We start from the raw sequence: 27,913 nt of genomic DNA on the forward strand, positions 1-27,913 counted from the left end.
CACACAAAAGATTAACTATAGTTCACAAGGACAGACACTTATAGAAGCCAGGTAAGTAAAGCAAATGAATGGAGATGGTTTTGTATAATAAATACAATGGCATACACATGTTGATAGGTGTATATTGTGGTGATTTTGAAGAAAAATCCAAGGCTATGGGAGGTGGAGGGAAGAGATGAGTGGAGAAATGGCTGAGCAAAAAGGAGAAAAGATTCTATTCTGGGAAAGCGAGCAGAGGAAGTAGAGAGTTTCGGTGGAGACTGATTCTGCCGGCTTCAGGATAAGAAGAAAACCCTCCTGGGGTGGCACGTGACTACAGCAACCGTCTTTAACTGGAGTCTGGGGTTGAGGGTGTTAACTCTGGGAGGAGTTTTCTCTCAGGTTGAGGAGAAGCAAAGGAATGGGTAGAAAAATCAACTTCTGTCTGGAACCAGTTATGTGAGTAGCTCATTAACACCTCCATACAAGCCACTTATCCCAGAGTCACACATTTGATAATGACCAGTCAACAACAGCCCCAGGACCAGGGAGTCATCACTGTCCCCCAGCACAGGGGCTGAGGGATAGACCGAACCTAGCCTAGATGCTACCCAGATATTTCTTTTACCTACAAGCAAGGCCCCAGAAATCTAAAAGGTGAAATTAAGTATCTACATGGTCTTATTAAAAACAAACAGACAAACAAAGAAACATTTCTTTTTTTCTTTTAAGCTTCATGGTATTGGGTTTTCTGGTGCTTTTGCTGGAAAAAGTCCTTTTTCACTTCTTTTAAATTTATAAAAAGTTGTTCAACCTTATTCAAAACAAGAGAAACAAGTTAAAATGGAAAGTCATACCATTTTTTAAATCTATCAGATTAAAAATTAAAACATTCAACAAGCTGTGAGGATCAGGCACCCTCATACACTGCTGATGAGATATGGTAGTAACAATGTTTATGAAAGGCAAAATAAAGTTAAAATAAACTGTAAACTTTTATCCCAGCAAATCTACTTGCAGAAATTTATTCTACAGGTGTACTTACACTTGTGAAAAACAAAACATGCATACGGTTATTCATTGCAGTATTGTTTGTAACAATAACAGATAGGAATTAATCTCTTGAGAGATATGAATAAGCCCATCAAGAGGTTAAATGAAGTATGGTACATCCATATGGTGGAATATTATAAAGACGTTAGAAAAAAGATTCAAGAATATTTATTTTGATGTGTAATATTCTAAGATAAGTTGTTTTATGAACCAATTCATTTTATGCTGTCATTTGTATACAAAAGAATATACACTCGTATATATGTAAGTCTCTGAAAAGATATGCAAGAAACGATTGAGTCATTACATATTTGGGAAGCAGACATGGGGACTTAGCAGATGAGGAACAAGTTTGGAAGGGAGAATTTTTGTTTTACTGAATATCCCTTTTTTTCTTTTGGAGTCCTATAAGTATATTACTTACTCAAAAAAATAGTAAATTGTTTTTAAAGAAAATAATAGAATTCTAACTAATTCATTAGAACTAAGTGTATGTGCAGGGATCCTGGCACTGAAGACATATGTTGTTTTATCAGGCTTCTTCCACCTTCTAGAATTTCTGGTCTGTTGCAGTTCTGAAAGATCAGGGCTGCAGTGTTCAGAAGATAGTCTATGATTAAGGTGGCCCCTACAGGATGAATTGGGAATTTTTTGTTACTTTGTTCCTTTTTAGTGCAGAAGAGGTTCGAAGTTGGTTGGGAATTGTGACCTTGGATTTCTCTGTTGCTAGACATAAACGTTTTGATAATTACTGACGTAAGCACTGCAAACAGCCAATTTATAGAGAGAGGAGGCTGGGATGGCCGTGTGCTGAAGAAGGAAATACATGTGCTTGAATCCTGACGCTCTCCCTGTCATTCCTTTATGACTTTAAGGCAAAGGTCCCTAACTTCTTCCAGCCCTGGTTTCCTCATTTGAAAAATGTAGATACTATTGCCAACCTTGTGAATGTGCTGCTCATTAAAGGTTTCTTTAAAAACTCAGAGCTCCATCGCTTCTCGGCCTTTTGGCTAAGATCAGGTGTAATATCTGTTCTTATCAGTTTAAAAACTCAGAGCTCCAACAAGTCAGTGGTGTTAAACCCTTAAGGTAATCCCAGGTCCCCAAATTCACTCCAACAGGAAGTGAGCTACTAAGGACCCCCACCCAACAAAGACCACCTCAAACAAAGGAAATCTTTCTGGAGAAAAGAAGAATGGCCAGATTATATCATCAAGCAACTCTGGGACACAATGTGGGGGATGTTCTAGTCACCACTGTGTGTTTCCCATTTTCTATGTTTTCAGTGGAGTTTTTATTACAGTTCTATTGTCCTTTCTCTGTGAGTAGTTTGTGTATTGATTAAGGGTGATTAATATTTTGATTTACTATAAATTGCTACAATACTTTGAATATTTAATTGGAAAAAGTTCAGAACTTTTTTGCTAATGTTGGAGCTGTGAGGTTATGACCCTGAAACTGCCTATCTAAGATAAAGAAATGTTGAGTGTTGGGGAGATGATGGGGTGGGGGGGGAGAAGAGGAGAGAGATATTTTGAAATGCAAGAACACTCATGTCCAGCTATGTGAATAATACATTTCTTCTTTTTACTTCAGCCACTGAGTTGGATTTTGTAACCCTTGCAACTGAAAAAAAAAAAAATCTTAACTAGCTACACTAGGTCTTCATTCAATGAAAAGATACTTAACCTAAAATATCTCTCACACTGACATATCAGTTTTCAACTGTCAGATGTCTTAATAACTCACTATATGGAACAACTCATGAAGAAGTAGGAATTATCATATTTTGTTAGTCAAAGTGCTAAAACGATACAATCCATGTGGTAGGTATCAAAATTGCAAATGAATTTACCTTCAGCTTAACAATTTTGCTTCTAAGATTTATTCCACAGTTAAACTTGTACACGTAAAATGAAGAAACATTTATTCATGACAGCATTGTTTGCAACAGTAAAACATTGCTGTAAATGTTTAAGGGTCTGGATAAATGAAAAATATGGCTCATCACAGAGGAGAATGTGTGAAGCTGTAAAAAAGAAGGAACAATTGTATTTGTGCTAATATGGACATATCTCTAAGACAATGCTGTTAAGAGAAACAATTTTAAGTGCAGATATTTGTGTAAAATGTTTGTATAAAAATAGGGGGGAGAACGAAAATATCTTTTCATATTCGTTTGTATGTATATGACTACCTCAGAAAAGATAGGAAATAAACTGAGCGAAATAGTTATTCGCTGGGTAGGGGCACTGGAACATGTGATTTAGTTAAATAGATTGGGAGGGAGATATTTTTTACTGTATATCATTTTACTTTATTGTATTAAATTTTTTGGAAGGATATAAACTCTTTACCGATATTTTCAATGTATACTTTCTAACGAAAAACACCATTACCACACAGTGAAGTTCCAGAATTCTGAGTTGTGTGTGGGATGCCGGCGTTGAAATGTCAGCCGAATACCCTGCACAAACAGGATTTCGACCATCTTCTAGAATCTCAGCTCCAGGGAGCTGTGTGGCGCAGATAAAAAAGAGATAGCCCAGGGCAGTGGCGGCACCTGGAGGACACACAGAGAACTTTCCGTTTGTTCTTTTTTTTCTTTTAATGTTTGTTTTTCTGCTGTAAGGCTTGAATAAGAGTGGTGCTTGGTTTTCCATGGAGTGCCTGAACAGAAGCATTTTGCTAATTAATCACTGTAGATTTACTGTCAGATATCCCTGGATACAAATACTGTCCCTTTCAATTACTGTCTGTAGCTTTAGGCAAAAGCACTTATATGTTTTAAAAGCCAGGGTGTCTTTACTTATAAAAGGTGAAGAATAATAATACCTACCTATCATGTTGGTACCTCCTAATATGTTTAGTGAATTGTGTCGCCTAAAAAACACCAGTTCTGACCTTCAAAGTGACCTGTGTTTGCTCAATGCCTAAGGCAACCCCAGACCTCTGAGCCTGCCTCAATAAGAAGCGAGAGATTAAATAAATGGGGCCCACAGAGGGGCAGGGAGGGTGCCCACCTGGGGCTGGAAGTCTGGCGCAGGTGAAGGGAGCCAGGAAAGAGGAAGAAAGACTGGGTGCTAGTGAGAGAGAGAAAGAGAAAGCCAGCAGGGCTTGAGGGTACCCAGGCCGGAAGATCTGAATTTACCCCTGACTTTTCAGTGTAAAGACTATAAATATATTTTTCTAAAAGCCAGATTGAGAGGTGTCTTTTTGTTGTTGTTGTGATTTTTTTTTCTTGTAATTGAAAGACCCCTAACCATTTCCAATGCCTCATATAAAAGTTACTCAACCTCACTCATAATAAAATGAATTTAAAACGAGATAATGTTGCTCAGCTGGTGTGGCTCAGTGGTTGAGTGTCAACCCATGAACCATTTGTTTGATTCCTGGTCAGGGCACATGCCCAGGTTGCTGGTTTGATCTCTGGTAGGGAGAGTGCAGGAAGCAACTGAACTGTTTCTCTCTCCCCCTTCCTCTCTCAGTGCTTTTCTCTCATCACTGATGTTTCCATCTTCCTCTCCCTCTCCCTTTCTCCCTCTGAAATCAATTCACACACACACACACACACACACACACAAGACCCCCAAGATAGCTTATTATATTGACAAAAAAAGAAAATTAACATTGATCAGACACTAAGCTGTGGGGGAAACATTTGATTTCATTGGTGAGAGTGAGAGATTAGCAATCCCTAAAGAAGGCAAATGAGACATATTTATTAAATTGCAAATTCATGCAGCCTTTGACCCAGCAATTACGCTTCTGTGTATTTTGTCCCATAGATATATACCCACACACGCGAAGTGAGGCATTGTTTGGAAGTGCAAACAATAGGAATCAACCTAAATGTTTTATCACAAGAGAATTGGCTTTCATTCACACCGTGGGGGATTCTAAATCCCTTAAAATAAGTAAGTTTTCTTAGGAACTGAAAATGGAAAGCTTTGTAGAAAGAGAACCCAAATAAAGGAACAGAGAAGAGTAAATAGCATTCACTGGCATTAAAACTGACGGGGGAAGGAATCTATCTTCATATTTAGTTGCAATTGTATTAAAATCTCTGGAAGAATAGATAAGAAAATGAAAGACCATCATATAGGTTACATAGAGAAAATTGGTGGATAAGGGACAGGGATGGAAGGAGATTTTTTTCAAATAAGATTTTTTGGGGTACATTTTAATTTTTGAACCTTGTAACTGTATAACCTATTCAAAATTGTGATAAATACAGTGGTCAGGAGAAAAGAGTCCTAACATAAAGTGGAGCGGTGGAACTCGAAATCCATCAGGAGGGCTCCTTATACTAAATTTTACGCAGACTGGACGCCATCTTCTAGAAATCCTATTCTTTTCCAGCCTTGCGAATCAGCTGCGGAGACGGAAATAGCCTGTGGTTACAGCGGCACCTATAGGACAAACAGAATATTTCACTTTGTTTTTTTGAGCTTGGGGAGGAGCAGGGAATCAGGAGTTAGTTAGCAGGGCATGGGTGAAGAACGGTTATTTTTCCCATCAGAGTTGCTAGTTTTTGCAAACATAATTTTTCATATAAGCATACTGAGAGCTTAGGCCTTAGAGCTAAACACCCTGATTAATAGTGGCTTTGTCACTCACTCATTGTTACTCCCCAGCTGTGTGGCCTTAGCTAAAGGAACTTAACATTTCTGAGCCAAAATGTGGAATATGTTATCTATGTTGCAGATTAATGCTTCACAGCGTTTCAAGAGACTTATCTTGCCAGAGAAACCCCAAGTCTGACAAACAACAGCCTGTGATCATCCAACCCTTAAAGCAATTCTAAACACCCTAAGTCTATCCCAATAGGAAGAGAGCTGCTGAAGAGATATAACCCATAGAAGGAGCCTCCTTCTCCAAAGCCTACAGCTCCTGGGGCCATGGAAAGACAGGACAAAGGAGATCCTTCCAGAGAACAAACCGGACCAGCCAGGTTGGCCACGGAGCTCACATTACCTGCAGGGCAGGGACACCTTGCTCTTCCCATCCTACCAAAGACCACCTTATGGGTTCATGGACCAAAGACCACTTTAGGCTGTTTTTCATTTTCCTTCTTACCAAATGGAAGTATTGTCATTATCCTGCCCTTTCTCTGTCCCTTCAGGTGTGTGTTATAGTTATACTGGAACCATAGGTTGTGGGGCCACAAGGAACCACATCAGAACCTGACCAAGAAGACTGCGCATCACTCAGAGATCTTGAACTTGGAGCAATAACCAGATGAGTCACTCTATAGTCACCCTCTGGGGAAGGGGTGATTTTTACAGCATGTCATTATAGCTTCATTACAGTTATGACCTGGGTTCTTTAAGGGACAGGTAAGAGGAGAAGGGTACGTGTGTGGATGTTGAGCTGGCAAATGGGTGCATTCATTATGGCACAGTCTGCCGCTCACCAGCCAGTGCCGGTCCATCCTTCTTCATAGCAGAATCCCCTCTCACCCAGTCCATCTAGTCTGAGGGATTTCAACTCTATCACATGACTCAGGCCTGACCAATCAGAGCACTGCCTCCCCTGTCCAATGCAGGTCAGTGAGAACTGGGGTGATCGAAGACTGTCTGAGATAAAGCCAAGAAAGAAAGAAGCTGAAGCAAGAGAGGGAGAGGGAGCAAGCAAGGGGGCAAGATAGAGAAAGAGAAAAAGAATGAGCAAGGGGAAAATCACAGGCCTTGGGGACATTTAAGCCTTTAGATGTAAGGCCCATTGGAAATTCTACTTCTGCCTCCAAACGTTTTGTCATGGAAACATACAGTGTATCTTCTGGCTGATGCCATAGAGTTGGACTTTCTATCACTTGCATTTAAAATGATTCTAACTCATTCAATTGGCTCTTAAGCCAAAAGACGCTCAAACTCACATAATAAGAAAGATAAACAGTTAAATTGAGATGCCATTATTTTTCACTCTCATTTGAATGGCAAAAATCCAAAACACACTGTGTTGGCCAAGTTGTGGAGAAATAGACAATTTCATACATGGCTGGCGGAACATAAGCTGGTACAAGCCCTGTGGAGGGCAATTTAGAAATGCCTAGAAATATCACAAATGCATGTATCCTCAAATATTTCCAAATATATTCACATGCATAAAATGAACTATATATGACTACTTATTTTAGCAGTGATTTTCATAGTAAAAATTGACTTAGGTATTCATCAGTAGAGAACTGAACTGATAAATTTTGGTTGCATCCATAAAGTAGGAATACTCTGAAGTTAAAAGAGAGAGAATTATACCTACTCTTATGCAAGATATAGTGCTAGTACATGGAATAATCAAGATGGAGAAAAATGTTATAGTACACTATCATGTAAAATAAAGGAAGGTGGTTTAAAAGCATTTCTTGTATATGAATAAAGCATACTCTGAAACTATAAAAAGCCTAATAACATTGGCAAGTTTTGGCATGGACTTAGTGAAATGAACATTTTTTTTCACTATATTCTTTTTATGCTTTTTGTTTTTGAGCCATATGAATACACTACCTTTCAAAAATTAAATGAATTAAAAATGGAAAATGCCCTAACTAGGACCCAGGAGCTACAGAATGATAAAGAAAGGTTATGGGTGCCGGCACTGAACTGCATTAGTTACAGGAGCTGGCTTCTTGCATCTTCTAGAACGTCTGGTCTACTGTACCCCTGAGAGATCTGTGCTGAAAAGCTGGAAATAAATATTCTATGAGGAGCATGGCACCTGCAGCACAATGTGAGAATTTTTCTGTGGTTTTTTATTTTTCATTATTTTTTTCTGACTGACATGTAGGAAGGGCAGTGAGCATGAATTTCCCTCTAGAATTGCTAGATATGAAAGTTTTGCTAGTAATAATAAAGATATTGCAAACAAAAACTTTTTTTATATAAGGTACATGGGGAAGCAGTGTGAATAGAGAGGTAGAGGCAGAGTTACAAATATTGGTGTTGTCACTGCCCAGCTGTATGTCTTTAGGCAATGTCACTTAACGTTGAGCTATAGATTCTACATTTAAGAAATGAAGACAATAATACCTTCAGGCTTGTTGCCTCCTAAACAGTTTTAGGGACATTCACTGCCAGGGAAACCTGAAACCCAACAAGCAGTAGCCTGCAACAGTTCAGTCTCTGAGGCCATTCCAGGGCCCCCCTAGTCCTTCAGGGAATGGGGGGCTAAACAGAGGCAACCCAAAGAAGGGGCACCCTTGCCAAAGATCCCCAAAAGGATCCATGGAAGATAAAGGAAGACAGAGAACCTTCAAGGGTGGCCACATTGAATGACTAATGAGCTCACATCACCCAGGCTGGGGACTTAGTAAGTGTTTGAGGCCAGAGACCACTGTGGGCTGTTTCCTGTCCTCCTATTTTCCAAGTGGAAGGTTTTATTTCAGTTGCCATTCCCCCTCTCCATAAGTGTAGAAAGGGAGTGTGGTTTTTATTTAAACATAGTTTGCTGTACTATGAGAAGCCATATTAGGACCCAACCAGGAAAATTCTGGATTGGAGCAATAACTAAGTGTATTTATGAGTTTGGGATTTTGCTTTTTTTTTTTTCATCTGGGCTGTGTGGATAAGCAGTTTTTATTGTGAGTAGTGCAGCTGTATTATATGGATATGGTCATCTTTGAAGATACATGCATGGGTAGAGGGTATGTAGTCCTATGACTCAAATCTGGGCAAATGGAGCAGTACATTCTCCTGTGTGTGGTGATGGTTCAAGGGCAGGTACATGATTCAACTGAAGTCACTGAGAGTCAGGCCTTGGTCTTCACACTGAACTTGCAGCTTTAAGGATGAAAGTCTGGAGCTGCCTGGGGCCCCTATAAGAGGGAAATGGTGAGAATGGAGCCAAACAATGGGGAAAGGAGAGAGAGAAGAGCTGGGCTTGGGCTTGATGACACCCTTGGAGGCCTTGTATCAAGTGTGTCTCTATATATACCCACTGACCTTCCTTCTATGGGACTGTTATTTTTTTCTCTGTTGCTAAAACCAGATTAAGTTGAGTTTTCTACCACTTGTATGTAATGACTTCTTACTATATGGAAAGATGTTATACCCCCTCATAAAAAAGACATGCATGATAAAACTACACAGAGATAACACTTTTCACCTACTGTATTGACAAAAATCCCAATGTTTGATAGAAAATGGTTGGACAAGCTATGGTGTAAGGGCATTCATACACAGGACTGGATGGAATGTAAATTGCTATGATCCCTCATGGGGGAAGCTTAGAAATTCTATGAAAAATTATAAATGCATCTATCCTTTGACCCAGAAAGTCCACGTCTATGAATTTTATATATATACTCTTGTACCAGAGAAAGACCAATGTTCTATTTCTCCACCCCATTTCAATTTTCAGTCCTTTTGTGCCACGCTGTGTGGTCCAGGAAGCTGACCTTTATCTTGTGTATCACACAGGTTCCTCTACCCTCTGCTTCTTTTTAGGTTGAGTTAACTGAAGGATGCAACACAGCTGGAGATTGAAAGGGGAAGGAAAAGAGAGGTCAAGAGATTTATTCCACTGACTCCTGCCTTAACAGGAGTGATTCTAGAAGAGGGTTTGTTTCTCTACCACCACAGTGTCTCTACCACCACAATGTCTCTACCACCAATGTCAATTGACTATTTCAAGGGTTATAGCCATCACCAGATTTTATTGACACCAATTCTTCCCCATGTGCAAGCAGGCCAAATGCTGGTAACAGATTTCCGCTGCAGCTAATTCCTGGGTGTTTACCATCCCTTTTCAATTCCCTTGGCCTTACCCATCTGTGATGGTTAATTTTATGTTTTAACGTGTCTGCGCCACAGGGTGCCCAGGAATTTGGTCAAACATGATTCTGGGTGTCTCTGTGAAGGTGTTTTTGGGTGACATTAGCATTTAATCAGTAGACCGAGTAAAGCAGATTGCCGTCTATAATGTGGGGGAACCTGAGCAGAGCGGAAGGCCTGAGCAGAACGAAAGGCTGACCCTCAACCGCAGGTGAGAGAGGTTCTCCTGCCGAAGGTTTTCAAATTGAAGATCACCTCTTCTTGGTTCTACAGCAGCTTCTGACCTTCAAACTCGAGCTGGAACATTGGGTCTGCAGATTTACCAGCCTTTATATCATGTGAGCCAACTTCTTATTACATATACATATAGTTTTGTTTTTCTGGGGAACCATAACTAATACATTATCCCTCTTAAAACATTTGTTTTCCAGGGGGACCTTGGTATTGGTATAAAAAAAAATGGCCCAAGGAAGCAAACCCTCAAACTAGGATTCTGGGATTCCATTGCCCACGTCTTTGATAAGCTCACCGATACCCTCTGCCAGGGAAAGTAGGGCACTAGTAATCCATGATATGTAGCAATATCGTGATTACTCAAGATATCACTGGTGTAGGATGCAGTATAAGTGGATGGCAAGACATGATCTAACAAATATGACTCTTAATTGCACTGGTCAAAATGATTACAACTATGGCCAGGCTCCTCCTAACTGCCTTGGAGAACTTACTAAAAGAGAGGGGTGAGGATGTAAAGACTTGAACTATCAACTTAGTCAAATTCACCTGGGCTTCTAGTATTCAGAACTGTGAAATACTGACTAGGCAATGTTTAAACAACTAAGTTTGCCATAACTTGTTATGGCAGCAATAGAAAACTATACAAATTGTTGTTATCATTAGTAGTAAATAATAACAAAAAATACAATTGGGAACAACCTACATATCCATCAATAAATAATTGCATGTTGGTATGATAGAATGCTATGATGTTTTTTTAAAGAATGTATACAAGCTCTTTATGTGTTGTTATAAGAAGCTCCTGAATATATGTGAAACTAAATACAGGATAGCCAGTATAATATGCTGCCATTTGTGTAATAAAAGTAGGAGTATTGTGTATTTATATTTGTGAATATATGTGTATATAGACATTAAGAGTCTCCGGAATGATATAGGAGGCTAATAACTGTGGTTACTTATTTTAAAGGGTCATAAATAAAAACTGGCAGCTGGGAGCAACAGTGGGAGGTAGATTATTTATTATATACATTTTTATACACTTTGTGTTTTTTGAATCATGTAAGTACTCTCTACTCAAAAACTTAGAAATGCTTTTGTTTTAAAGAAAAAATATAATAATAAATACATATATTGGTGCTATAAAACTAAAACACAGGCATGAGTTTACCAAGTTATCCCTGGTGTAGGACACATACATTGACTTCTACTATCTAGAATTTCTGTTCTATAGCAGCTCCAAGAGATCAAAGCTAAAGAGCAAAAAAGAGATATTCTATGGTTACAGTGGCACCTGCAGGACAAATTGAGAATTTTTGTATATTGGTTTCCGGTGTTATTTTTTAAATGTTGATTTCCCAAGTGGAATTGGTAAGCAGAAAAGTTTTAATAATGACTGATGAAATTGTAAACAAAGATATATTTACACAAGTCACGCAGCAGGAAGTACAGAGTGTGAGGTAAATGTAGGTTGCAGAGCTTCATATTTTCTCCCTGTCACTGTAGGTAAATAAACCTCAGCCTCTCCGAGTTAGTTTCCTCCTGTGCACAAACCTGCCCCTTTGCGGAGTTGGTGTAGTATTAGAGAGAGTGCATGTAGTGGGTGGCATTTAGAACCTGGTTCATGGTCATTTTTCAATAGCCACGAACCAGTGTATACTCAATATACACGTTGAGTATCCCACAGTGTCACTGCACTCACTAGGCTGATGGTCCTATAAAACTCACCCTATTTCAACTCAACCCCACCTTGATGCATGTTCAGCTTTTCCCAACTTTCCACAAGCAAGCTCCTCACATCAAGCACGATTTCGCTTTCTTCAATCTCTTAATATCAAACCAGCACAGCCTCATCTCCCCACTGCTCAGGACACTCATGATTTGGGGCCAATTTTTTAAACTCTTGGTGGGTCTGTTTCATTTTTCAGGAAAAAAATGTCACAAGTTATGTTTACACATTTTTAAAACATGACACTAACGTGTATTTATCCACATCATGACATGACATTTTCTCCTCCGGGACTAAGGAAGCTTGAGCCTGACCTTTCTTCACCTTCAGAAGATAAAGGTTCGTTTGAGTCTCTGTCGACCTTATGCTTCCAGAGTGACGTGCCCCTGCATGTGACATGCTCCTGTTAGGCTAACGCAGAGTAGAATTTGAGGTCAAGTGCTGAAAGAAATTAATTAGTAATTTCAAGCTATGAATAAATTCAAAAGGTTTTGTAACTCAGTAGAAGGAATATTTTCAAGGGTAAAAACTAGACAGGCATGGTTTTTTAAAAATAATCCAATAAGCACTAGAAAATGGATATAAACCTAAACTAAAACCCTGCTTCCATGATGTTTAGACCAAGTAGAGAAGAAAAATGAGACAGTGAAGGTTGTGATGACTATGTTCCGAAGCAGTGCAGGATCCAGACAGAATTAGGAAAAAAACAAGGAAGAAAAAACCTTGTGTTTCCAAACAGATGGTGCTGCATATCATAAATATTGTGGTGCAGATAATGACCCAGGGGGTTCTGGGCCGGTCAGATGACACTCTAGTGGGGATTTCAACAATCCAGATGACGGGAATTATAGAGTGACTAGTCATGATTACTAAGAATTCTATGCTGTGGTGGCCATAAGATAGGCGCAAGCACAGAGTAATGAACACATAATTTGGCAAATAGATGGGTAATCTATAATATTGATAATTGCAAAATATTGCTAAAGAATTCAGACACCAAGTTGGAGAATTTAGAAACCACATGGCTAACTATGAGTACATGGATACCATGTTCCCTGATACTACTACAGTTCAAAACAAAGAGAGGGTTGACATTCAGACAGTCATCAGTGAAATGGATATTTACAGGATGGAAAATTAGATGTCCCACCCCAAACAACAGTTTAAGACCTTAAACCAGGGAAAGATCATAAGAAAGCAAAACACTACTGACGGAGCCAGGAGAGAGAGTGCAGACATAATGCACACATACAAAGCAAATTGTTGTTCAGACAAGTGTAAATGAAATGAAGATTAGAACGCCATGAGCCAGGATCTCCCCAGGAAAGAATTACAACTATGAGAGCAACTGAAAGTGCAGGGAGGCTGTCATGATGTCCCAGTTGAAATAAACACAGGCAGGACACAGGCGACTGAAAGATATGGAGAGAATTAATTTGCATACCTGAGTGGACTTGAGAGAATTAGGAATAAAAGTCATATCAATAAATCTGTTAGAAAAGACAAAGGAGACCTACAGTTTATTTTGGACATGAAAATAAATAGATTATACCCATCTTATGGACACGAGGCAGAAAAATAGACCACATAGGGATAAATGGCTGTCATGCAGTCCCAAACCAAAGAACCTGTCTATTCCAACAAAGACAGAAAAGGAATTGGCTGTCCCCATTAAAAAAAAAGAACGGGGAAAAGCTCAGACCAAGACTAAAAAAAAAAACCTGAAGCCCTAGTCCTGGCCAGGTGGCTCAGTTGGTTGGAACATTATCCTAATTACCAATGGCTGAGGGTTGATTCCCTCTCAGGGCATATGTCTACGTTTCAGTTTTGATCCTTGGTTGGGGCAAATATGGGAAGCAACTGATCTCTCTCTCTCTCTCTTTCTCTCTCTCTCTCTCTCTCTCTCTCTTTCTCTCTGATAATCAATAAGCATATTCTCAGGTGATGATTAAAACAAACAAAAAACCTAAAGCTCTAAACTAGAAACTTGGCATTCTTTTTATCTTCCCAGCACAGGAGATTTGCTCTACCTTATCTATTAAAATATAATTAAATAGAAAAGTTAAGATTATTAGATACAAGATTATAAATATCAGTAATTGCAGGAGAAATGCCCAAGTATGTATAAAGGAAATAGATAGGAAAGATTTACAATGTTAGGAAACACCACATCTATAGGAATCCCAGTAAAATGAAACCTAAGATGAGCTAGCTATGTGCCTATCAGAATTTATGAAGTATCCTTACTCTGAATGAAATGATGAAGTCCCCAAATATGGAATGAATTACTGGAACAGACATAATTTTAAAAAATTACAAGACCCTGGTTTGGCTTATTGGATAGAGTGTCAGCCTGTGGACTGAAGGGTCCCAGGTTCAATTCCAGTCAAGGGCACCTGCCCAGGTTGTGGGCTCGATCCCCAGTGTGGGATGTGCAGGAGGCAGCCGATCAATGATTCTCTCATCATTGATGTTTCTATCTCTCTCCCTCTTCCTTCCTCTCTGAAATCAATAAAAACATATTTTTAAAAATTTTACAAGATATTGGAGAAAGCAGAATCCATTGATCAGTGTATGTTTCTATTGGAAAGGCAGAATTGGCACCTGGGACATTTCTCACATTGGGTTGTGAAGTATATCTTTATTTCTTTGAGTAAAGTTTATTCTTTTTAAAAAATATGTTTTTATTGATTTTAGAGAAAGAGGGAAGGAGAGGAAAAGAGAGGTAGAAAGGTTGATGAGAAAGAAACATCAACATTGATTGGCTACCCTCTTCTGTCGACCCAGCCTGCAACCCTGGCATGTGCTCTAACTGGGAAACGAACCGTGACCTCCTGGTTCATAGGTCGATGCTCAACAACCAACCACTGAACCACACCACCCGGGCTAACGTTTATTCTTAAAAGATATATAGAGCCTTGGCCTGGTTGCTCACTAGGTTAGAGCTTTGTCCTGATATGCCAAAGTTCCGGGTTTGATACCCAGTCAGGGCATATTCAAGAAACAACAATGAATGCATGAGTAAGTGGAACAACAAATCTCTCTCCCTCAAAAAAAAAAAGGCGAAACAGCCCAGCCAGATCGTGCATGTGTATGTGTGTGTGTGTGCACGTGTGTGTGTGTGTGTGTGTAGTTCTATGAAATTTTATTTCTTGTATACATTTGAAAGGAGTTTTTAGGGATAAAATAGGCAGGTTTAGAAGGTTTAGGAATTAGGGGGTCCATGGAGACAACCATGGGGCTGCAAAGCTGGGAGCTGCCCCAAGATATACATTCACAGAACAGTAGAGCTGCAGAAGGTGTACACTCACAGAATAAAGGAAAGGAATCCACTCGTCCAGAGAGGGAAGAGGAAGGCCAAAGGGAATAGAAAAACAGTAAGAGAGAAGGAGCAGGGAACTTCATGTGAGGCTTGAGATCTGAAGCTGCTATAGTGACCAATCAGGGGGGGATATTGTTACAGAAAACCAAAGAAAAATCAAGCCATGCTTAGAGAAAGGGGGAGTTACATTTTATTATTAAATTCTGCGCAGGCCCAGAGAAAAATGTGTCTTTCAAATTCTGCCCGCTCCCCGCCCCCCCCAACATGGAGGAAACTCTCTCTATTTATACTTTTTCCAGTCCTTTGTCTCCCAAATTTGGAATGAGACTTCTGGGCCTTCTGAGAAAGAAGACCCGTGTGCTGGGAAGGGGCCATGAGACCATATCTCAAGGCCTGGCCTGGTGTCAGCACCATTGGTCTGACTGACTAAGTCTGGGGCATAGTTTATGGCCTCTCTGGAATGGGAGTAGTCTTATTATTTAAGCAAGCAAGTGTTTACAGAAGCTAACATAGCAGGGTTAAAATTTCAAACAGCAGTTTTTATGTAAGATGGATGCTTCAATATCAAGACTCAAAGAACTGCAGCCTTTATAAACCTAAGAAAGAGGGACTTGGTGGGACTCTCTCCCTGTCCCCATGTGGGAGTCTGTGCTTGTTTCTCAATAAATTTCCACCTTTTCCTATACCACCTTTTGTCTGTGGCTTCATACTTTGAATCCACCTAGACAAGGACCCGGGAGGCCAGCTTTGCATCCTGCCCAGGGGAACCCCACATGTTCCAGTTCAATTTTCACATTTCAGAACATGTAGCTGCCATCACAATCAAGATAGGGTGCTGTTTCATTGTCACAAAAGCCATCCCTCATGCTACACTTTTATAATCATCCCCGCTCATTCACCTAAGTCCTAACCCATGACAACCATTGATCTGTTCTCCATCCCCAAAATGTTGTCATTTCAGCCCGGCTGATGTGGTGCAGTGGTTGAGCATTGACCTATGAACCAGGAGGTCAGGGCACATGCCCGGGTTGTAGGCTCGATCCTCAGTGTGGGGCATGCAGGAGGCAATGATTCACTCTCATCACTGATGTTTTTATCTCTCTCCCTCTCCCTTCCTCTCTGAAATCAATAAATATATATATATATATTTTTTTAATTTTGTCATTTCAACATTACATAAATGGAATCATATGGTAGGTAACCTTTGATATTGGCTTTCCCCACTCAGCTTAGTTAGTGATATTGAACATCTCTTTTTATCCTTGTTTACAACCCTTAATTTCCTTTAGGTTTAGTGTATGTTTTAGTCTTTTACCCTTTTTCTAATTGGGTTGTTAGTGTTTTTACTGTTAAACTTAGAGTGTTTTTCATATCTTTTGAATATGTCTTTTTTTAAATGATCTTTATTGTTGAAGGTATTACAGATGTCAGATGTCCCCCTTTTTTCCCCCATTGACCCTTTCTAGCCCACACACACACCTCCCAGGCCTTCACCACACTATAGTCTGTATCCATGGGTTATGCATATATGCATATGAGTTCTTTGGTTAATCTCTCCCTCCCACTAACCCACCCCTGCCTTCCCTCTGAGATTCATCTGTTTGTTCTATGTTTCTATGTCTCTGGATCTATTTTGTTCATCAGTTTATTTTGTTTATTAGATTTGAGTGAATGCGTCTTTTATCAGATATGTGATTTTTAAATATGCTTTTCTAGTCTGTGGTTGTCCTTTCAACGTCTTAACAGGGTTTTTTACAGAGCAAAAGTTTTTCATTTTGGTGAAATCAATTTTATTTTATGGATTGTACTTTTGCCATCATATCTAAAAACCCTTTGCTTAGCCCTAAAAAAACAATTTTCCCCAAGTTTTACTATAAAAGTATTATAGTTTTACATGTAGATTTATGTTCCATTTTTTAGTTATTTTTGTGTTAGGTGTGAGGTTATTTCAAAGTTGATTTTTCTTCCTGTGAATGTCCAATTGTTCCAGCACCATGTGTTGAAAAGACTCTTTCCTTCATTGAATTGCCTTTGAATCTTTGTTAAAAATCTGTTGGCCATACTTATATGGGTCTACTAGTATTTCTATGTATTCTATTCTGTTCCATTGATTTATATGTCTCTCTCTACTTTTATAAACCTGTCTTGATTACTTTAGCTATATTGTAAGTTTTATACCGAGGTAATCTAATTTTCCAACTTTATTCTTATTTTTCAAAATAAATTAGCCTACTCTAGTTTATTTACTGGCTCATATAAGTTTCATTTTAAGATGGACTATATCTACAAAAAACATGAGGATTTTTATATGAATTGCACCAAATCTATAAATAAATGTAAGGAGAATTGACATTTTACTATGTTGAAGTTTCCAGTTTATGAGCATGGTATGTCTCTCCATTTTACTGGTGTGCCAGAGGCTAAAACCAACAGTAGTTAGCATATTAATACAAAAAGACCCATTGGAAGGCTAATGGACTTTGATATTCAGAAGGGCTGAAAATCAGCATAATATTGCCCTGCTGTCGGCTCAATGGCTCAAGGCAATCCCCTAACCTGATAATCCTTTTACTGTTTACCAAACTTTACCTTTGATATGCCTGCATGCATTGCTAAAGGGCAAATGTGTATTCAAGTAAATAAAAAGCAGACTGGCCAGAAGTCGGTGAGCTTCTCCACTAGAGAGAGGTTTCCATGACTTCTAAATTCATATTTCTTGTCTAGTGTTTTCATTTGTGCGTCGGCCCCTTCTTCAGACACTGAACCCTAGTCGTGCTGGATGCGGCACTAGTGCTTCTTTTATTGATTTCATCAGCATCTTATACTTTACAATATATAGCCCTGGCAATCTTTTGTTAGATTTATGCCTCATATTTAATCTTTGAGAGATTTTAATTGGTTTTATCTTTGTAATTTTGGCTTCCAGTTGTTCATTTTTAGTATATAGAAATATGGCTGAATTTTTGATGTTGACCATGTATATTTTGATCCTGCTATAAACTCGCTTATTAGTTCTAGGTTTTGGAGGTGATTTTTATGCAGACCAGGGCTCTCTGAACTAGCCTGTGTGAAAAATTAGGCCCATTGTCTGTTTTTGTAAATACATTTTTATAAGGACATGCCAATTTATTTATGCTTGCCTGTGGCTGCTTTCAAGCTATAATAGCCAAGTTGAACACTTGCAACAGAGATTACTTTGCCTACGAAACTGAAAATATTTACTATCTAGCCTCTTACAGAAAAAGGTCGCTGATATAGGCACTGATGTAGGCACTCATGTCATAGACAGATAGGGATAATTTCATTTCCTCCTTTACTGTTCATATGCCTGTGATACCTTTTTCTTCCTTAGTGCATGTCAGAGTAGGCCAAACGTGGAGCTGGAACCTTCATCCTTTTTTAATATTATTATCAGATAATATTTATTTGTTCATTTATTTATTTTCTTAAATCTTTATTGTTGAAATTATTACAGATGTCCTCTTCTCCCCCAATCAACCTCTTCTAAACTGCCTCTATCTTCTTCCCCAGAGCTTAAGCCTATTATCTGTGTCTTTGGGTTATGCATATATGCATGCAAATTCTTTGGTTGATCTCTTCCCACCCACCTATACTCTCCTGCCTTCCCTCTGAGATTCCACAGTCTGTTCCATGCTTTATCCTGTAATGAAATCCCCTCCAACAAGGTGTCAGGGCTATCTGGACTTCTGCTACCACATACAGTAAGCAGGTGCTCTCTCTCCCCCCTAATTGAGGGGGTGTCAGAGGAGGCTTAATGGAGAGTCAGGACTTTGACATTGCCCATAGTAACAAGGTCAACTTCACCATAGCATTGGTGGAGACCACAGCGGGGAGCTGAAACCCCACTCCTGCCCAACAGTAACTATTGACATCCATGGGTGAGTCGAATAACCTGCTCTTCTACCTCCACCCTGCAGCAATGAGGCAATGCCCTCCTTATACTGACAAAGTGATGCCGGAAAAGCCAGTTCACATAGAACATTTAAATAAGACCCAGCATCTCATAACCGAATATGAAAACGTTCAGGTTTAATTAGAAAATGTCTTGTCATACAAGAATCAGGAAGACTTCAAACTGAATGAAAGGAAGACAGTTCATAGATATCAACACCAATATGACAACAATGCTAGAATTGCCTGGAAAAAGTTTTAAAGCAACATGATAAAATGCTTAAACAAGCAATCACGGACCTGCTTAAAATAAATTTAAAAAGTATAGAAAGCTTTCGAAAGAAAATGAAAAGTAAAGAAATAGACGATGCAAAGAATAAACGGATTATGGTAATATTAGAACTGAAAAAAAATACAATAATTGAAATAAAAAAGTTCAGTGGATGAGTTCAAACCAGAATGGAGGAAACATAGGAAAGAATCTGTGAACTTAAGATAGTTAAAATTAACCAAACTGAACAGCAGAGAGAGAAAGAAATATATAGGCATGCTCTCCAACCAAAATGGCATTAAACGAGGACCCAAATGGGCAGTTGAGGCTTATATGCCATCTTAACCTAAGGAGAGGAAGGTAGTAGTTTGGGACTTTAAAGAGGAAGGAGGCAAATCACATGGAGATGGAAAAGCAAACATTTGGTAAACAAAAGTTTTCTGGACCATGCAGAGACAAGGGGACCCGGAGTGGCTTCGACTTCTAGCCCCTGCCAAGTCTCTCCTCCACACCTCACCCAAATTCTCTGAAGACAGTGCTGGTGATTGCTCTATTACCTGGAATAGGCCCCCTGTCTAAATTCTTTTTTTTTTTTTAAATATATTTTATTGATTTTTTTACAGAGAGGAAGGGAGAGAGATAGAGAGTCAGAAACATCGATGAGAGAGAAACATCGATCAGCTACCTCCTGCACATCCCCCACTGGGGATGCGCCCGCAACCCAGGTACACGCCCTTGACCGGAATCGAACCTGGGACCTTTCAGTCCGCAGGCCGATGCTCTATCCACTGAGCCAAACTGGTTTCGGCCTGTCTAAATTCTTTTAAAAAATATATATTTCATTGATTTTTACAGAGAGGAAGGGAGAGGGATAGAGAATTAGAAACATCGAAGAGAAATCAATCAGCTGCCTCCAGCACACCCACTACTGGGGATGTGCCCGCAACCAAGGTACATGCTCTTGACTGGAATCAAACCTGGGACCCTTCAATCTGCAGGCTGATGCCCTATCCACTGAGCCAAACTAGCCAGGGCCCTGTTTAAATTCCTTTAGATGATTAAGAGGAAGGTTAAAGGTTCTTCCTGAGTCTTTTGTTTCTTGAAAATAGAGTTATCCTCATGTCAAGAGGCACATTTTGGGGTGGCAAACTTTGCTTCCCTACAGTCCCTTCTCCCAACCCAGCACCAAGTTTGAGAAAGGCAAATATTTTCCCTGCTCTCATTTGTAGAATGTCTTTGATTTTTAAACTCATGCTTTCAACTGAGTGTTTACCCCATTGGGGTCCTGGCTTTATGCAATGGGATCCTGTCTGAATTTCCATCTTGTGGAGACCTGAAAGTTTGCTTTCTGCTCTCATGTCCTGTGAGGCTGTCGGGTAGGAAACTCAAGGTCACCGTAATTCTGAGATGCCCTTTGAGCAGTCTCTGCCAATCAATTCCTCACCTCATTGATTACCCTGCTCAGTCCTTTTTATCCCCTGAAATGTTCTGTTTCTATTCTGCCTTCCCTTAAAATATTCCAACTTTGGATTTCAGGAAATTAACTTTCCTGAATTAAAATCTTGTTTTTAAATATTTTATCTAGAATATTTAGGGTCTTTTTCTAAGAAGTTATTTTTTCCTCTTTTTTTAAAAAACTATTCTGGCCCAGTCAGTGTGGCTTAGTGGGTGAGCACTGACCTATGAACCAGAAGGTCATGGTTCAATTCCCTGTCAGAGCACATGTCTGGGTTTTGGGGTCAATCCGCAGTAGGGTGCATGCAGGAGGCAGCCAATCAATTATTCTCGCTCATCACTGATGTTTCTGTCTCTTTCTCTCCCTCTCCCTTCCTATCTGAAAACAAGAAAAATATATTATAGAAAAATAAATACATAAATAAAAACCATTCTGAGCTCTGACTGGTGTGACTGGGTTGAATGTCGTCCCCTGTACCAATAGGTCACTGGTTCAATTCCCAGTCATGCCCAGGTTGTGAGATCAAGGATTGTGAGTTAGATCCCCAGTAAGGGGGTGGGCAGGAGGCAGCTGAATGATGTTTCTCTCTCTTCCTCTCCCTTCCTCTCTAAAAATCAATAAAAGACTTTTTTTAAAACTCCTTAAAGAAAAAGAAAACCAGGAAACAGGAATGCTAACCTGGGTTCTGCTGTTTATAGGTATGTGACCCCGGACAATGTGCTCCCCTTTCTGTGCCTCTATTTTTTCCCATTTAGGGATGAAAAAAAAGATGAGCTGAGCGATCTCCAAGTTCTCTTCACTTAAGAGAAGGCATACTATTTTGATTGTAGCATGGGAATCGGAGTCCTGAATTTTAGATTTCTCCCAGCCACTTTCTAAGTTTCTGCTTTTAGATACTAGTATATCACTTTATTTCCTGAGTCTTTGTTTCTTCATTTACAAAATGAAAGTGAATAATATACCATCATACACACACACACACACACACACACACACACACACACACAGGTTGTCTCTATGAGTTGGCTATTGCAAATAATGCAATGAACATAGGGGTGCAGATATATCTTCAAGATACTAATTTTATTTCCTTTGGATATATGCCCAGAAGTGAAATTGCTAGATCGCTTGGTAGCACTATTTTTAATTTTTTAAGTAATTTTCACACTTTTAGCTATAATGATGTACCAGTTTAATTCCCACCAAGGGTGTTCAAGCCTTCTACTTTCTCCACATGCTCACCAGCACTTACCTCATCTTTTTGATAATAGCCATTTCTGACAATATGGGTGAACCTGGAGGACGTTAGTTAAGTGACACAGGAAGATTATGTTGTATAATGTCACATATATATGGAATCCAAAAAAGTTGAACTCATATAGAACCAGAGAATAGAAGGCTGGTTGACAGAAGGTGGGAAAAATGGGGAGATTCTGGTCAAAGGGCACCAATGTTTGTTGAAAGATGACTAAGTTCTGGAGATCTAATGCAATCACGGTGATTATCATTAATAATACTGTCTTGTAGTCTTGAAATTTGCTGGGAGTAGACCTTAAATGCTCTCACCACAGAAAAAATAACTATGTGAGGTGATGGATGGGTTATTTAACTTGATTGCAGTAATCATTTCACAATGTATATGCACATTAAATCATCATATTATATACTATAAAAAATCACGAAGTGTAACCCATGGATACAGACAATAGGATCGTGAAAGCCTGGGGTACGGAGTGGGGATGGGCTAGAAAGGTCAATGGGGGGAAAGGGGGACATATGTAATACTTTCAACAATAAGGATTAAAAAAAAAAAGAATTTTAAAAACCACAAAGTACAACCTAAATATACACAATTTTTATTTGTAAATTATATCTCAATAAATATCAGAAAATAAAATATAATAAATTTAAAAACAAAATTTAAGAAATGAAAGTGATAATATTTACCTCACAGAATTATTATGAAAACCAAATTAGATATTATTTATAAAAGCGCTTGGCATATAAAGGGTGAGAAATAAGTCTTAGGAGGATCCAAGTATACCTAATTAAATCCTCTAGGTTTCTTTATTGTTTCCAAAACCTATGATGTCAACCAAAAGTCAAATCTTAAAATTTATAATATTAATAATAATAATAATAATAATAATAATAAATGATAGTGTTTTGCTGCAGTTCTAACATAGAGCCTCTAGAGGTCGACCCTGCCAAACAAATCCGCATATGTTTCACCGCTGCTGTGACTTCAGAAACAATCTAATTCAACATTCTCCAACAAGATTTTTTTTGCAAGTTTGAGGCTACATCCTTTGATTTTCTGAGCATAGCAATCGCTTCTCACTCAGGTTATTGAAGAAGGATATTCTCCTAATGCTTATTAGCAACTTTGTGCTGGGAATTGATAAGGTACCATAGATAACCATATTGTGTATGTTTTTTTAAAAGGTGAATTTGTTCCTCTCTCACTCCCTCTATTTCAAAAACTATTAGCTACAGAAATTCCCTAGTTTTTCCAAAGCCAGTGTTTTTCTTAGTCACTGTTAGCCACAGTAAGGTATATACTTCAGGCTGTGACCACAGTATTCACATGTATTTAACTAAAACAATAGCTGACAGTGGCTATTGTAGGGGAGCAGAATTTGGCACCCAAAAATGTCTCTTTGACATGAAGATTAATTTAGGATGATTTTTTTACATTTAAAATGTTTTTAATTAATTTCAATTACAGTTGGAATGCAATATTATTTTGTATTGGTTGCAGGTGTGTGGTATAGTGGTTAGTCAATCATATACCTGACAAAGTGTTCCCTCTGATATTTTCAGTGCCCAACTGGCACCATGCATAGTTATTACAATGGTATTGACTATATTCCCTATGCTGTCCTTTACATCCCTGTGACTATTTTGTGACTACCTATTTGTACCTCTCAAAACGTTCACCTTTTTCACCCAGTTCCTTTGGTAACCTCTTCCTCTGGTAACCATAGGCTGATTTTTTTTAAAAAATATATTTTTATTGATTTCAGAGAGGAAGGGAGAGGGACAGAGAGATGGAAACATCAATGATGAGAGGGAATCATTGATGGGCTGCCTCCTGCACGCCGGAGATCGAGCCTGCAACCCAGAGCATGTGCCCTTCACCAGAATCAAACCCGGGACCCTTCCGTCTACAGGCCGACACTCTACCCCAGGGGTCCTCAAACTACAGCCCGCGGGCCACATGCAAATACAAATATTGTATTTGTTCCCGTTTTGCTTTCTTACTTCAAAATAAGATATGTGCAGTGTACATAGGAATTTGTTCATGGTTTTTTTTTGAAACTATAGTCCGGCCCTCCAACGGTCTGAGGGACAGTGAACTGGCCCCCTGTTTAAAAAGTTTGAGGACCCCTGCTCTATCCACTGAGCCAAACTAGCTAGGGCCGTGGTCGGCAAACTGCGGCTCGCGAGCCACATGCGGCTCTTTGGCCCCTTGAGTGTGGCTCTTCCACAAAATACCGACTTCTGCGCATGGGCCACGAAGTTTCAATCGCACTGTACGTGCGCGCCCACACGTGGTATTTTGTGGAAGAGCCATACTCAAGGGGCCAAACAGCTGCATGTGGCTCGCCTGCCGACCACTGACTAGGGCATAGGCTGATTGTTTTTTTAAGAAACAGAAGACTAAGTATGTTTTTTTTATTACCTACCCCATTAACTACCTAAAGTAACTTAGAGAAAGATCCTGTTTCCCCAGTAGAGCTATCCCCAGAGATACTGACAAAGAATAAGGTCTGGGTGTGGTGGGGGAGGCTCAGCAGGGCCTCCTGTGGCCCAGCAAACTTTTGTTTACCAAACATTTGCTTTTCATCTTCATGGGAATTGCCTTCCTCTCCTTTGAAGTCCCAAACCACTACACTCCTTCCTTAGCTCATGATGGCATATAAGCCTCAACTGCCCCATTCGTCCTTGTTTCCCCCCTCCCCCCACCCCATATTCTGATGGAACCCTTGGAATGTAAGAAATTAAATTGGGTTTTCTCTCGTTCATCCCAATTGACACTATTAAAAATACCAATAACCATTAGTTATCTAGAATATGTCAGGAGCTAAACAATGGACTTCATATACTTCATTCCAAATTCATACAACTCTGGAAAATGGGCCTCATTCCCCATATCTTACAACTGTAAGAACCATGTCCCTGAGGGTTTTAAGCACCTTTGCTGAAAGATACAACTAGTGAGTAGCAAGTGCCTTTCCTGGACACCCTATATAAAAACACTCTCAGTGCTTATCCAGTGGTTCTCAACCTGTGGGTCGTGACCCCTTTGGGGGTCGAACAACCCTTTCACAGGGGTCGCCTAAGACCATCCTGCATATCAGATATTTACATTACGATTCATAACAGTAGCAAAATTACAGTTATGAAGTAGCCACGAAAATAATTTTATGGTTGGGGGTCACAACATGAGGAACTGTATTTAAAGGGCCAGAAGGTTGAGAACCACTGGCCCAACCTCTTTGTCAGTTTCGATGGGAAATCCATGCTCACCCACCTTAAATCATGCCCCAAGGGTAGTGCTCTTCTGCTCATGTAAGTAAATCGACTACTTCTCATTTTGTCCTGCAGGTGTCACCCTCACCATAGATAGGTCTTTTGAGCTCTCAGAACTTATCTCTCATATTACAATTTCACGATCATGACAGTCACACATGGATTTAGAGTTCCATAGGCCCAATGAATTAGTTAGAATTCTTTCTTTTATATTTTCATTTTCAGGCATTTCTTGTGTTTTTGAATAGATAATACATTTACACCATTCCTAAAGTGTGAAAATACAGTGAAAAATCTCTCTTCCACCCCTGTAACCTACCTGCAAAGTTTTATGACCTAAGTAGAAAGACTACTATTATTAGCTTCTCCTGGGCTTTCCCAACAATGTTGTGCCTATGCAAGTGGCCAACTTGACAACCCATCTTCATATTAGTTCTCTATCCTTACCTGCTCTGCTCTCCCTACCTCTCACCTTGGCATTTAAGCTTTGTCTCAGGTTCTGCAATGCACAGTACTAGCAGTGGCCCTTGAAGCCAGACCCTCAGGATGGGATTCGGAAACTGGTTCACTCACAAGTCCTATGGCAGTAAGCAACCCATTCCTGGAGTTATGTAGCACAGTGATAACGCCTGGCCTGCAATGGCATTTCAATTACTAAGGCTCTCATCTATGGTTTAATGGAGTGAGATACATGGAAAGTAAATTTTGGGGGTATACTTTGGTTTTAGCACTTGAATGATAGTGAAATAAGGATAATTATACGAACTTTTCCCATTTTTTTAAATTGAGCTTTTTGTATTTTAAAGTCATTATAGATGCCCATGAAGTTGTAAGAAATACAAAGAGATCTCATGTACCCCTCAATGATAATATCTTGTAAAACAGCCAAAATATGGACATTGGTACAGTCAAGTTAGAGAACATACACCACAAGGGTACCCCATGTTGCTTTCTTGGAGCCATACCCATTGCCCTCTTCACCCACAGATTGCCTATCTCCTGGCAACCACTAATCTGTTCTACCTATCTATAATACTGTCACGTTGAGAGTGTTTTATAAATAGAATCATTTCTATAATATTGTCATGTTGAGAGTGTTTTATAAATAGAATCATTACAATATGTAACATTTGGGACTGTTTTTCCACTTAGCATTATTCTCCAGAGATCCATCTAAGCTGTTGTGTTGGTCAATAGTTCGTTTTTGTTTTTTGTTTTTCATTGATAAGTGGTAATCCATGGTATGGAAGTACTAGTTTGTTTCACCATTCCCTTATGGGAGGATATCTGAGGTCTTTCCAGTCTTTGTTATTGATTTTTAATTTTAATATTGTTGTGGTCAAATACCATATTCTCTGAGAATTTAATATTTTTATTTTTTAAATTAAATCAGATTAAAATAAATGTAAGATGTAATATTCCAAGTGATCTCATGGGATTGAGCAACTAGTCACAAATGGTGATAAACAACTAATCACACGTCTTCTCTTTCTTTGCTGTAGTACTATTATCTCTCATTCTGGCCTTCAGGGACACACTTCCCAATAAGGTATTGGCACATATACCTTTTCTTTGGGCTCCACTTTCTGGTACACCCAGGTTAAGACAAGGGTTGGGTGTTAGCCTCTTTGGGTTGTTAGCCATACTCTCAGGACACGTTTTGTGTACTCATGCCAACAGTCCTATAAACGTGGCTGGGAGCAGGGAAGTGCAGAGGGCTTTCAGATATTACTTTTGTCCTTGGTAATTCTTTGGGGCCCAAAGGATACAGGGAATTATTAAAGGTAAATCTGTATTCTAGGAAAAAAGGATATGAATTTACAAAACAGGACAACACATAGGTAATATATTTTAGAAAAACCATCCTGAGAATTTTTCAGTCTTAAAAGAGTGACTCAGGGTATTTCTAAGGCTCGCCATATTTCAATAGCAGAAGAAGACATGAAACATTTGAAACTTACGATGTCCTTATAAGGACTTTGGAGGAGGTTGAGTATGTAGACTACTGCAGGAGGTGGAGGTGGGGTTGGAACTGACCTTGATAAAGGTTGGCCCTGTTTCAACTTTGTGACATATGAGGAACACATTGTTTCTCAACAGGGGATGATCCCAGAGCCAGGGAATATTTCTGAATTTACAGTATTGAGGGCCTCTAAATCAGAGAGAGAGAGAGAGAGAGTGAGAGAGAGAGAGAGAGAGAGAGAGAGAGAAAGAGAAGCCTGGGAGCTGCCATGCCGAGTATTGTGTTGTATATTGAATTTTCTCAACATTAATACTATTTCACATAAATGCCAACTTGGAAGGCTTAAAGTAGTATCATAACAGGAGTACCTTCAAGTAGAATTAGCTAGGTTGATTCAGTCTCACAATTAGAGTTGCTACCTGATTCATAAATTAATATATATATTTTTTAAATAGCCTGTTGGAAACTACAGAAAGGTGCCATCTAGGACCATGGAAATAGCTCACCCTTGAATGGTGACAATATGAAAAAAAATAATGACAGACAATGGATGGGAGTAATCTTTGCAGAAGCCACCCTGGCTAAAAGCAGGAATATTGGGTGTACTGGAAATGCACCCATCGGGGAGACAGCTATGGCACCAAGGTAACTAGAGAAATAGAAAAAGTAGGAATGTTCTGCATG

General features: G+C 39.3%; 1 long non-coding RNA gene across 1 annotated transcript; it reads left to right on the forward strand.

The window, feature by feature from the left end:
* The first annotated feature begins 2,151 nt into the window (after positions 1-2,151).
* Positions 2,152-11,045, forward strand: LOC107181734. Its single transcript, XR_001512439.1, has 3 exons — positions 2,152-2,266; positions 5,740-7,761; positions 9,477-11,045. It is a non-coding gene; the product is annotated as an uncharacterized LOC107181734 (long non-coding RNA).
* Positions 11,046-27,913: the final 16,868 nt, after the last annotated feature.

This window comes from Myotis davidii, unplaced genomic scaffold, assembly GCF_000327345.1.
Source record: "Myotis davidii unplaced genomic scaffold, ASM32734v1 scaffold187, whole genome shotgun sequence".
Lineage (NCBI taxonomy): Eukaryota > Metazoa > Chordata > Mammalia > Chiroptera > Vespertilionidae > Myotis > Myotis davidii.